Here is a 14,274-nt window from a genome sequence, read left to right on the forward strand (position 1 = left end):
ATGGTATACAAGTTGCTACTAGTTAGTTACAGTTAGTTAGTTGTTAAGCTGGAACTCTCAAGAAGCTAGTTAGTTAGAGCCAGCTCACATCCTCTATTTCTTTTACTGCTTTTCACCTTTATAAGCAGTAGAAGTCTATCACTGTAGCTAATTTTCACTTTTCCTTTTCCTTCAATTCAAGAACTGAACCTCTCTTTTTCTCTCTGATTTCTCACTTTCTGCTCTTTCTGCTTTCTCATGGTTCACTAACTGCTTTCAAGATTCACACCTAGGTTACTGATATCTTCATGGTATTAGAGTTTATGGTGCCATAACTTCCTCAAGCAACCAATTGAATTCTTGACTAAAGACTGCTCGAGAATCATGGCACAAAGTTTCGTTGCAACTCCCATATCCATGAAGCTGGATGAAAACAACTACCTACAGTGGAAGGATCAAGCAGAGTCAACAATCGAAGGTAATGACATGCTAAATCATCTCACTGGAGAGGACATTCCTCAAGTGTTTCTTCCTGACGGCACAATGAATCTAGAGTTCCAGAAATGGAAGCGGCAAGATGCTCTCTTGAAGTCTTGGCTACTGGCCTCAATGTTGAATCTCTTCACTACAAGAATGGTTGGATGCACACTCACACACCAGATCTGGAAAAGGCTGGAAGATCGTTTCGCTTCTCAGATCAAGGCCAAGGTAATGCAGCTGAAGAACAAGTTAAGCACGATCCAGATAGGTGCGTCAGTCACTGAGTATGTTCTGTCAATAAAAAGCACTATTGATGCATTAGCTTCCGTTGGTGAATCAATGAAGGAGAGTGATCATGTCGATGCAATCTTGCATGGTTTAACTGAAGAATATGAAAATGTCATGACCTCTGTGTTAGCAAGATCTACTAGTATAACAGTGGAAGAATTAGAAGCACTGTTGTTAGCTCATGAAAGCATGCTAGCAAGGTTTAGAAAATCTAAAACTCTTATGCAAGCAAATATAGCTCAACACTCACAATACACACAATCTCAACAAAGTCAGTTCTACTCTTAGAATTCTGCAGGTGCAGGCAGAGAAGATTTTAGAGGCAACTTTCGTGGCAGAGCAGGAAGAATGTTTTGAGGAGGTAGAGGCTCCTATGAAGGAGGAAGAATGACTCAAAATGCAGGAAGATATACACAAGAATTTGACAGCAGTAAAGGTCATGGCAGAAGTCAGTATAGTAGAGGAAGAACAATGCAAGGAGATGGCAGACCACAATATCAAGTCTGTGATAAAGTAGGACACACAGCCAAATTTTGCTGGTACAGGTATGATAAAGAACAGTATAAAGACACCTATAATAACAACAATCAGATCACTCAGCCAAAAGCAAACTATAGCAATGTTTTGACAACACCTTCGACCATTCAAGATCCAAACTGGTACCCAGATTCAGAAGCTACACATCATATCACTCATGATGCACAAAACCTTATGGGAAAAGAAGAATACACATGAGATGAGCAAGTTGTCATAGGAGATGGATCAGGTTTGCATATTCACCATGTTGGAAAAATGTGCTTTCACACTGATTTGAGCTCTAAATTACTTTTTCTAACAAAACTGCTTCATGTACCTAAAATCATAAAAAATCTGATGAGTGTACATCAATTTTGCTATGATAATAGAGTTTTCTTTGAATCCCATGCTGATAAATGCTGAATTAAATCACAGGGAATAAGGAACTCCTCCTTCAAGGGAGTGTTGATAGAGGCTTGTATAAGTTTGGGGACATCATTGCTGCATACACACCTTCAGTCTACATCTCTTCACTAGCACAATCAAATAAATTTCTGATTTAGCATGCAAGATTAGGTCATGCAAATCAAAGTGTAGTGTCAAAAGTACTTAAGTCTTGTAATCTCTCTTTTACACCTAATAAAGAAGTCTGTAAAGCTTGTTGTATTGGAAAGTCACACCAATTGCCATTCTTACCCTCACAAACAGTATACACATCACCATTTGACCTTGTCTATTCAGATATTTGGGGACTAGCACCCCTATCAGATAATAGTGAAAACGGGTACTTTGTGATTTTTATTGATACTTTCTCGAAGTTCACTCAGCTTTACCTTATTAAATCTAGAGCTAAACTAAAATCAGTTTTTAATCACTTTCAACAACTAGTTGAATTGCAATTGAATAAAAAATTAAAAATGTTACAATCTGATAATACAGCTGAGTATGTTAGTTTGTCTAAAATTTTAAAGGAAAAAAGAGTGTAGCATAGGTTTTCCTATCGTCATGTCCATCAACAAAATGGCTTAGCAGAACGAAAGTACAGACATAGAGCGGATATGGGGCTGACACTCTTGGCTGGTGCCTCTATGCCAACAAAATTCTGGGGCGAAGCTTTCAATACTGCTGCAAGGTTGATCAATATGCTGCCTACACTAGTCTTAGAAGGAGTGTCTCCCACAGAAAAGCTCTTTGGCAAAATACCAACATATACAGATCTTAGAGTATTTGGCTACCTCTGCTTTCCTCACCAAAGACCCTACAACAGACATAACTTGGACTTCAGATCCTCACCCTGTACATTCATTGGTTATAGCACAGCACACAAGGGCTATAAATACCTCACCAAAGATGGAAAAACAATCATCACCCGAGATGTAGTCTTTGTTGAAGACAAATTTTCCTTTTAAGGAACTCGAAGAGAGAAGTCAATTCCCAACATCCTCAATTGATCAAGCATCACAGCCACTTACCATTCATAAGCTTCCAGTCTTAACAAATACAGGAGCATCACAAGAAGCTACAACCCCATCTCTAAGAATGCAGCCAGTCCTCCCTTCTCAACTAGTTCAAATTCAACCGGACTAAACTCCAACAAGTCAACCAGTCCAAGGCTCAAGTTCACCATCAAGCTCATTGACTCCAGTCTCAACACAGCAACCAATTCAGTCAACCTCAAACAAAACAGTTTAGTCAATTCCACCTTCAACACTCCCTTCCACAGCAAAAAACTCTCAAAGACCCATAACAGCCTCATCAGTACCTGTGCCAATACCAATTAATGACATAGAGATAGTCCTGCCAATCTCTGAACCCTCTCAAGAAGTCCCACCAGCTACAAACACTCATCCAATGGTCACTTGAAGCAAAGTAGGGATCGTGAGACCAAGAGCGTTTCAAGCAAGACTAAAGCCTAGAAGTGTGAAGCAAGCACTTAACATGCCAGAGTGAAAAATGGCAATGGACCTAGAATATGATGCATTGATGAAAAACAACACATGGAAGCTAGTGCAGTTGCCACCGAACAGAGAGGCAATAGACAATAGGTGGGTTTTTAGAGCAAAGTACAACTCTGATGGCTCCTTACAGAAATACAAGGCAATGCTGGTGGCTCAAGGCTATGCTCAAAGATCAGGATTCGAATTTACAAAGACTTACAGCCCTGTAGTGAAACCTACGTCTATTAGAGTAATCCTGTCGATTGCCTTAGCGAACTCATGGACAATAAGGTAGCTCGATGTTAATAATGCTTTTCTACATAGGGACTTAACAGAAGAAGTATACATGAAGCAGCCTCAGGGGTATGAACAGGGAAATCCATCACTAGTGTGCAAGCTAACAAAGGCCCTCTATCGCCTAAAACAAGCATCAAGAGAATGGTACTGCAAGCTAGCTTCTGGTCTGAAAGATATTAGCTTCTCCCCTACAAAATCTGATGTCTCTGTGTTTCAAAGCAGTCGTCAAGGAGAAAAAATGTTTGTGCTAGTCTATGTAGATGATATTATAGTCACTAGTGAGTCTGAAAACACAGTCAATCAAGTCATCAAAAGGCTAAACAATATGTTTGCCTTTAGGATATGGGAAGCCTGCACTATTTTCTTGGCATTCAGGTGACAAGAACAAGCAGTGGTGGACTGATTCTCACTCAACAAAAATACATCAAGGAGATAATAAAGAAGGCAAACATGGTAGGATCCACTTCCTGCCATACTCCATTAACCTCCACATTCAAGTTATCAGCTTTTGGTAGTGCAAAATTTTATGATCCAGCTCTTTATAGGTCCCTGATTGGCAGCCTACAATACTTGACTATAACAAGACCTAAAATATCCTTTAGTGTACACAAGCTGGCATAGTTTGTTCAAACTCCATTGGAATGTCATTGGAAAATGGTAAAAAGAATGATGAGGTATTTGAGTGGAACTGCAAACTATAGGTTGAATCTGAAGAAAGAAAACTCTATGTCAATCACTGCTTATAGTGATTCGGCCTGGGCTGGGGATCCTGATGATAGGAAATCCACCAGTGGCTATTGTGTGTTCTTGGGATCAAACTTGATATCTTGGGCTTCAAGAAAACAGACTGCAGTTGTTAGGTCCAGTACAGAAGCAGAGTACAAGAGCATGGCAGACCTAGTAGCTGAGTTAATTTGGGTAAACAACCTACTGTGTGAACTTCAATTCTCTCCGAAGGAGTCTCCTATGCTATACTGCGACAACCAGAGTGCAGTATTATTAGCTGCAAACTCCATTCTGCATTCAAAGTCTAAGAACTTTGAAATTGATCTCCACTTTGTAAGAGATAATGTCAACAACAAGAGCATAAAAGTGAGTCACATCCCAGGAGCAGTTCAGGTAGCTGACATTCTCACAAAGGCAATTCCATCTGAAGCCTTCCTACACTTCAGAGAGAGGTTAAGTGTCACCGAAGCAATCCAAGACCAGGTTACAGAGGAGCCTAGAAACAGGAAGTGTATGTTGAAGAAAACAGAAGAAAAAAACAGAGGAACCAACTCACATCCCCTCTTTCTTTTACTGCTTCTCACCTTTATAAACAGTAGAAGTCTATCACTACTGTAGCTAATTTTCACTTTCTCTTTTCCTTCAATTCAAGAACTGAACCTCTCTTCTTCTCTCTAATTTTTCACTCTCTGCTCTTTTTGCTTTCTCATGGTTCACTAACTGCTTTCAAGATTCACACCTATGTTACTGATATCTTCAGAGGCTTCTTCAATGGGAATCCAAAATTCCTAAATTATAGATCATGACCATTGGAAATTTGAATTTATGGTTGATATTAAACTTTTATACTTATAATAATTATATTCATCTTTAATTATTTATTTTAAAAAAGCAATTTTATTTTAATATATATATATATATATATATATATATATATATATATATATACTTTTTTTTCTATTTTTTCTCTCTTGTATTCGACACTAAAACTCACATATACCACGTTGTCATTAATATAAAATATTTATGTATTTTTATTTAATTTAAATTTTTATGAAAAATAATTCATAATATAATATCAGAATGTCTGTAACAATAGTTTAATATTCATATAAAACTCATTTTAATTTGCAATGGACATTTTATAAAGTTATTTGATTTGTTAATTTTCTTATAAAACTCAGGAAGGTCCGATATTCTAGTTGCGCCTTTCAAATTAAAGTTAGTTAATTGTTACACAAAAGATGAAACTTCACAAGTCACATACAACATGCTCCTATGAGTAGTATGGCTAACTATTCACTAGGGTTGGTACCATACTATATATATACGTAAAGGAGCAATGAACAAATATATGTCCTACTTCTTTTTCTTTTAGAAAGGGGATCCAATCTTTTCTAGTAATCAATAATAACAAACACAACTGGGTTACCATAAGACAAATATATGAATACTATTTTGATGTCATGCATGTGACCCTCCATTTTTGAAAAACAGAGCAATGCATCGTATTGATGCCACATCTTCTCAATTATTGTGCCCTACATATTCCATTATTGTAAAATTGTTGGACGCATTACACTCAGGCATGTGATGCTCCTAATCGTGCAATGCTTCGCCAAGTCTAGGCCACAATGTTAATTCAGATACTTATTACTTGGATCCTGCATTCGTGGTTCTACGAAATCGATCGCTCATTGCCTACCAATAGATATTTTTTTGTCAGAGAAATAATACTTTATTTTTGTTTATATTTACTTGATGGAATGATTTATCCAATTAATTAGATGAAAAGGGTTAAGAGTCTATCATAATTTATTATTTTTTGTCACTAATATTTAAAAATATGAGATAAAATATATTATTAAATTATTAGACTAAAAAAATTAAATTAATAATTATTTGGCTAATATTAATGATCTCTTAATATTTTTCAAATAGAAAAGTATAGAGTATCAACATATTATCTGCCAACTTATTTACCAATAATAATTAATTATTATATTTTAAACACATATATAAGGAGACACATCTAGAAAATGTATCTATAAAAATATTTCTATTAAATACAGTTATAAAAAAATATTTTTATTAGACACATCCACAAAGACATTTCTATTACATACAGTTATAAATAAGAGTTGACAGAAGTTGACAGAAATGCTGTCGGTAACGTAACAAGATTGTTCTCAAATTGAATTTGTGATACTAATTAGTTTTGTATAAAATTTGTTAATTTTTGTAAAATAAAAATAATAATTTATCAATAATACTATGTGACTAATAAATATTATCATTTTAGATTAATATTTTATTAATAATAATTTACATCCATATTTATAGGTATTTACATAAAAAATATAAAATTTATACTTATATTTATCAAAATTTGTATATATAAAGTAATATCATTTGTATTTATATTATTCAAAATTAACACACATAAATGAATAAAATTTATTTATTAAAAATAATTTAATTTTTATATTGATCAAATGATAACTAAAATTACTAAAAAGGGTTGTTTTCCTAAGATTTCTGATAATTTAATTTTGGTCCCAACTAATTGACGAGCGAGATGATATTTGAACAAAACTTATCCCTTATTTCACCTAAATCTAGCAAATCAAAATCATGAGAAAGAATTACTTCGAAGACATCATAGATAGCAGATCACGTTTAATGGATACTCTTCTTCGATCTTCTCTGAGAAATGATATTGCTATATCTTTCATGAGCTTTTGAGTTTAAATAAATATCAGGAGTTCAAATTTTATCTTATATATATAAATTTATTACTCAATTATAAACTTTTAAATAAAACTCTGAAGTTATTGGGTCGGGACATGAAGTAGAAAACCAAATATATAACAGAATCCAAGATACAAAGACATGCATCAAGCGTAGTTCACATTTTATCACCAAAGTAAGAGAATATTTCTAAGATTCTCATGTTTCTTTCATGCAGCACATGATGGGATCTTAAAACGTTGTCGATTTCTAAAGAAAAATAAAAAGCGAAGAATAGCCATGATGATTCTTCTTACCCGTTTTGTGGGCCATGTTTTCTCTTCTCATCAGTTCTAATTTTATAGATATTGAGGATTCGATAATATAAAGAGAGAGTTTTATCGATTTTTACTATTTATTGAAATTGTTTTTGTAGGAACTCAAGGTGCCATGAATTTCATCTGGAGTTAATAGATAAGAATAGTTAAATAATTTGATATATTTAATTAAATTATTGACTCTCAATTATCAATTTTATATAAAGTTATACTTGAATTTTTATCATAATTTTTTAATGTAATAAAATTAAGTAATTTAATTATAAAATTTCAACATTTTACAATAGAAAAATAATAATGCCATTTTCATTTTTAATATAGTCTCTTTTCATATATTTTTTGACATTATATATTTGTATAAATTTATTAAAAAAAAACATTATCAACATATGAGCGATATTATCATTTCACTTACAATATTAATTAATCTAATAAAACTTTATGAAAATTCATGTTAATTTGTTATATTATCATAATATTTTATTTATATAATTATTGTTTTAAAAATAAATATTATTATTAGATTAAACATCTGATCTAGCTAGCTAGCTATAGTAAAAGTTCAAATTATCTCAAATTTGATATATTTAATTATTAAAAAATATGAATATTCAAACGGTTGAATAATTGATAACAATTGGAGTTTTTCAAACATGAGATAGAGTAAATAGATGTAGTTGGAGAAGAATAATATTTCTACCATGAAAAAAAAAAAGAGATTATAAATAGATACAAGAATATAAAAGAGGGTGAGGTAGGTATTAGCCACAAAAAATATAGTATCATTAAGGCTAGCTTAAGAATATATATTAATATATAGTGTAAGATGTGACATTATTAGTTCAAGATATAATAACCTCTTTTTTATATATATACATCATTACTATTATTTTGCTCCTATTTCCATTTTTCGAATTAATATGTATTTCATTTTGGTAAGATAGATGCTTATTATATATGCAAGATTTACTTTTATTTAACAACTATTTCTTTTTTAATTCTTTTTCCTCTTTAATTAACTGCTACGTACTACAGCTCTCGTCTTTTAAAAGGATTAATGACAAATGGTCCCTAAACAAATCATGCATGTGTCAATATAAGATCTCTGAAAAATCTAATACTTTAAATTAGTCACTAAAAAGTAGCTCAGTAAATCAAATTTGTTCTTCTGAAATAAGTTAAATAATGAATTGTTACAAGATATGTATATTAAGTATTATCATTTTAACTGATGAAAGAAAGCCCAATCTAACTCATAATTAAAATTTTTAAAGAGTGATTGAGTGTCTGAGTTTTTAAAAACTAAATTGAGACATGCATGTATAATATTTTGAAACTATTTATATTATTAATTCTTTTTAAATTTTTCCTTTTAAAAATTGCCTATAATGTACATAGTTCTTTATCGAATGAATATCAATGACTTTTTAGACAGATTGTAGGTGCCGGCGATTATTTTTGGGTATAAGTGCATGTTTGGGCGCCATTATTTTGTTAAAAAAAGATCTTTTTTTATTGAAAAAAGATCTTTTTTTATTTTTTAACATGTTTGGCAAATTTCTAGTAGTAAAAGTAAAAGCACTAGTAAAATAAAAAAAAGATCTTTTTTGAGAAGCTGTAATTTACATCTTTTTTTAAAAGATCTTTTTTCCTTAAAAAAAAGATGTTTTTCATGTAATAAATAAACAAAAAAGTACTTTTATATTGTTATACCTAAACATAATTGATAGATAAAAAGACCTTTTTACATGAGATATCCAAACATAAAATTACTTTTATTTCTCTATAAGATCTTTTAAAAAAAGATAACTCGAAAAAAGATCTTTTCTTAGAAGCTCATCCAAACAATTCCTAAGTCAATGATTGTATTTTTAGCATATAAATAGACATTTCTCATTATATGTTTAATAACAACGACAGTTAATCTTTATTTTTAAATTATTATCATGTATTCAAAGAAAAAAATTGGTCTCATATTCTAATAGTAATAAAGCACAAGTCTCTTATAAATACTAAGCTATATATATATATACATATATAGTGATTGGTATGGTATTTAAAAGTATTTATTTAATTTATTAAAAAAAATAAAAAAATTAGTATTTAATTTTAAAAGTATAAAAAATAAACTAAAGAAAAGTTAAATACTAAATTATAAGCACTACAAAATTTACCTACATATATATATACATACAATTATAATAATTAATTCCTAAGGGTGTGTTTAGTAAACGCATTTAAAGAAAAGAAGTACGTTTAGACATTTTAAAAGCTTCAATTTTTGATTTGGTAAATTTTTTATTCATGAACGTAGAAGTGATTTTGCATTCAAAACCACATTTTCAAGAAGCAATGCAACCATTTTAAGCTTCTGCGTTTCACCAACGGACTTTTAGTCATCAATACTTCATCTTAATTTATCTTTTACCAACTTTATCATTTATGCATACTATTGTATTATTTATATTATTTTTGTTTATATAAACTATCTTTTTCTATTATTTACTATTTTTTTAATTATTTATTTGATATTATACACTTTTATAATTGTAATTTTTTTGTATTATTTTATTATCTTTTTATAATATAATTTATTGATCCTATTAAGAAAGTAAATTAAACAAAAAATTAATTGTAAATAATAATAATAAAAAATTATAGCATACTAAAAAAGAGTACTAAGAGTACTAAAAATATACTATATAAAAAATATCATAAATTTTTTTTTTATTTATTTCAATTACTATCAAGATAGATATTTAATTTTTTTTATTATTCTTAATACTCTCTAAAATTTATATTTGGCTAGTTTTACTCAAAAGTATATTTTGCCAATTTTTATATATTATTTTTATTTTAGTGTATAAATATTAATTTTATTATAGAATTAATTAATAAGATCTATTCAAATATCTAAATTAAAATGATAAGATAATATATAAAAATTATTTAAGTTTATGTCTATTTTAGTAATTTTATATCTAAAAGTGATCTTGAGTAGTGTGATCCAAACAACATTTATTTTACTATAATCCATTTCGATATAAAGATTGCCAAATATAAATCATTTAACACAAACTTACTTTTCATCAAAATCAAGTTTGCAAAATCAATTTTATTCAAACTTCCGTTTGTAAACTGTAATCCAAATTTACTGAATTCCCCTGAAATGAGATCTGCAACGTGATTATCCTCTTCCTATCATTATATAAATTGTCCTAGGCTGTGTAGGATTAAGTAAAACGTAAACTATTTTAACCTGGAACGATTAATGCATGATCTGGTATCAGGGTCCCTAGAGTTAAAAGAAGAACGTAAATCGTCCCTGGTAGGTTTTACATGTTGTTAGGCTCAACCTCATTGGGCTGCCACGATTTACACACGAAGAAGACCCTACTCACCCTGTCGCGATTAATGCTTGTTTCAGCATATTGAAACGATTTATGTTCAAATTAGTAACCCAAAGGTTGTTAGGACGATTTCTCTTGATTGTCAGTACAGCTTCCTCTTTTGTTTCAAACTGTTACCCGACCTCAAACTTTTCCGTGCCAATCACGCTAGGCCTTTCTCCGTGAATCACAGGGCGTTGTTGATGTACATTTGTGGCCTGGTTCATTGCTTCAAGGTCCAATGTGCAAAAGTGTCGAGGGTACTGCTGTGTATCATTGCTACCGCGGGTATGAGCTCCCCCGGCAACTGTCGTGTCCTCCTCGCCGTCGCTCTCATCACCAATAATTGGTGGCTCCGAATCTGACCCATCATCACCTATAGCTTTCGCAAACGGATCTCTCTCTTATTTCCATGAATGCGGGTGCACCATCCACTACAGGTACAGATCCCATCGCAGCTGCAAGCTGGACGAAGCTATGCCCAACACCCAAGTCATCACCTGGGACAGGCAAATCAGCAGCAAAAGATGGGGACGAAACAAGGGGAGTCGCCAGTTGCCCTGTTGGAACGGCGGTGGAACTCCCTTCTATGACGCCGGTGGGCGGATTCGGATCAGATCCCTCCACGTCAACCATTCTGGCAAACAACTCCAGCGCGCCTAAGTCGGGAAATCTTGCTTGATTGTGAAATATAACTCACATGTCGTCATCACCCAATATCGCGTACATTCCAAACTTAACATAACCTTCCTCAATGATATCGGAATACGAAAAAATAATTGCTTCACGCATTTTTTACCACACTTTTCAGCCTTCTCTAATATACTACTGTGCAATTCCATCAACCACGTTGACGGAGTTATAAACACACCTATCTGCTTTTTGCTAGAAAAAGTCACACCCTCACTTGTGTTTTCATCAATTTTCTCCCGGTGATACACTAATAAGAAAATACTCTCTGTCATCTCTCACACCGCTCAACAAATGTCCAGTGTGGTTCATTTGTTTGAAACTCGTTTATTTATAGAGTTTATGCATGTGTAAATCGTCCTAACTACCTTTGGGTTACTAACTTGAACATAAATCATTTCAACCCGGTGAGTGTTGCTGAAATAAGCATTAATCGCGTCAGGGTGAGTAGGGTCTTCTTCGTGTGTAAATCGTGGCAGCCCAATGAGGTTTAGCCAAACAACATGGAAAATCTACCAGCCTGGGATGATTTACGTTCTTCTTTTAACTCTAGGGACCCTGGCACGATTTACCTTTTGTTTTTCTTACAGATCATGTATTAATCGTTCCAGGCTAAAATGGTTTACGTTTTATTTAACCCTACACAGCCTAGGACGATTTATATAATAATAGGAAGAGGGTAATCACGTTACAGATCTCATTTCAGAAAAATCCAAAAAATTTGGGTTTTATAAAATTTATTTAAGTAAAAAATCTTTTGTAAAATCTTTAATTTTCAAATTTTAACATTAAAGCAATCATCTGAGCTTCACATGTAGATGCTGCTAAAGTCCTATACTCAGCTTGAAGAATCTAGCTATAATTATTTGCTTTTTGCTTTTTCAAGTGACAATTGAAGTTCTTAAAAAGAAACAATACCTATAGATGGATCTTTTAGAATCCGAACAAATTGCCCAATCACTATGAGCAAATCTACATGAAACTCACATGTACTAATTTGAGTATTGAAATATTTTTTGCATTGATTTATCTTTTGTATTTTTTGGTGTTTGAGTTATATTCATTTTTTTTTAAAAGAAGCGTATTATAATATCACAAAGCAAAAATTATATTTCAAAAGTTCATCCGCACAAAAACATTCAAACAGCAAAAAACACTCATATATTATCTCCCATAAATTTTCATGCAAAAATGCCATGTTGACATTCAAATGGTGGATATGCCAATTCTTCACAATAACTAAAACAATCTTCAAAATTGCCATCTTTATAGTCAAATTAACTGTGTCAAAGATGTCTTTGTCTCTAAGAATTGGTTTTACATTATATTTGAGATTGTCCAAAAACTCAGCTTCTTTGGCATATGTTGGATATTTAATTTCTTGTCATCCTTTGAATTTGAAGAGCTGATTCTTGTATCATAGCAGAGAGCATCCGTTCAAGTTCTTTTCATGACTTTGGTGGATATGGCGAGTAAGGAATAATGACATCTTTAATCCCCATGAAACTTGGCCTCCGAAAAAAATTTGTCTGGCATTAACTTCAGAAAAGGAGCTTAGGAATATTTTTGAATTACAACGTATGTCCATTCCCTCTACTCTAAATGGTTTTTGGAATCCCCATCCATTGGTACTTTTAAGATTAATTGTGATGCTAGTTATTTTGGTTCGGGTGATAGCGTTGATTTTGCTTGTGTTATTAGAGATTGTAATGGGAGTTGGCAAAGGGGGTGTTTGGGAATGATCGAGAGTAATAGTATTCTTCAAGGAGAATTGTTTGCTATTTGGATAGGATATCTCTTAGCTTGGGATGTGGGTCAACGAGATGTTATTTGTAAGACGAATTGTGTGGAAGCATTTAATTTTGTTACTCAAGATGATTTTGGGTTTATTGATCTATTGGTGTTCAAAATAAGAGATATCATGCGTTGGAATTGGCGTGTTGACTTTCGTTTGATTATGAGAGATGCAAACACAGTGGTAGATACTATGGCAAAAATGGCGATGAAGTTACAACTTTCGCATGTGGAGCTTCTTTCACCTTGGGAGGAGTTTAAGAGTAGTCTTAAACGGACTGTCCCTCTATTTAAGCAATTCCTTATTTTGTTTGTTTTGTTTTTCTTTATTTAATTTATTTCAATCACCAAAAAAATTAAGTGTGTCAAAATAATCTAAACTAGCAGTTTGTATGAAATTTGGGCCACTAGTTAGCTTGGTTTTGAAACGCTTAACTAATTAAAATACTTCCACACTAAAACTATTTAATCACATTATTTTCTTCTGTAAATCAACTATTTAATCACATTATTTTCTTCTGTAAATTTTGATTTTTTGAATTGACCCAGCCCTTTCCCCTCGATCCCAATTGAGAAGAGTTATTAACTTGAGACAAAAAAAAAAAAAGTTTATCTATTTGATTTAATTATTCAATTAAACTAATAATTTGTTATCGAAGCAGCTAACAACAACTATTTATTCGAGAAAAATCATTTTTTTAATAATGTGTTTGTTATTTGATTTAATAGCATTTCGTTCGTTAAATAAAAACAAAAATAAAATAAAAAAAGCAGTTATTCTCTTTCAATCTCTTACACTTATAATTATTTTTGTCGTGGTGCTTTTCTTTTACATTTTAAAAAATTCTAAAATCTTAAATTATTAATTAATGGAATACTGAACAACCTGAAATTTTAATATTATTCTAAAAAAATTCATAGAATTTCCAAATAAGGTATTTTGACAACATTCCTCCACACTATATTTTTCCTTTTTGAGATGTATGTTTTATATTATTTTTTTTAGCAGACATATATTTTATGTGATTTATAAAAAGTAATGACTAATGAGTAGCATTATTTAAAATAATAATTGGCACGCACCACAAGTCCAATGCAACCACGTGGGAA

This window comes from Arachis stenosperma, chromosome 5 (assembly GCF_014773155.1).
Source record: "Arachis stenosperma cultivar V10309 chromosome 5, arast.V10309.gnm1.PFL2, whole genome shotgun sequence".
NCBI classification, from domain to species: Eukaryota; Viridiplantae; Streptophyta; class Magnoliopsida; order Fabales; family Fabaceae; genus Arachis; species Arachis stenosperma.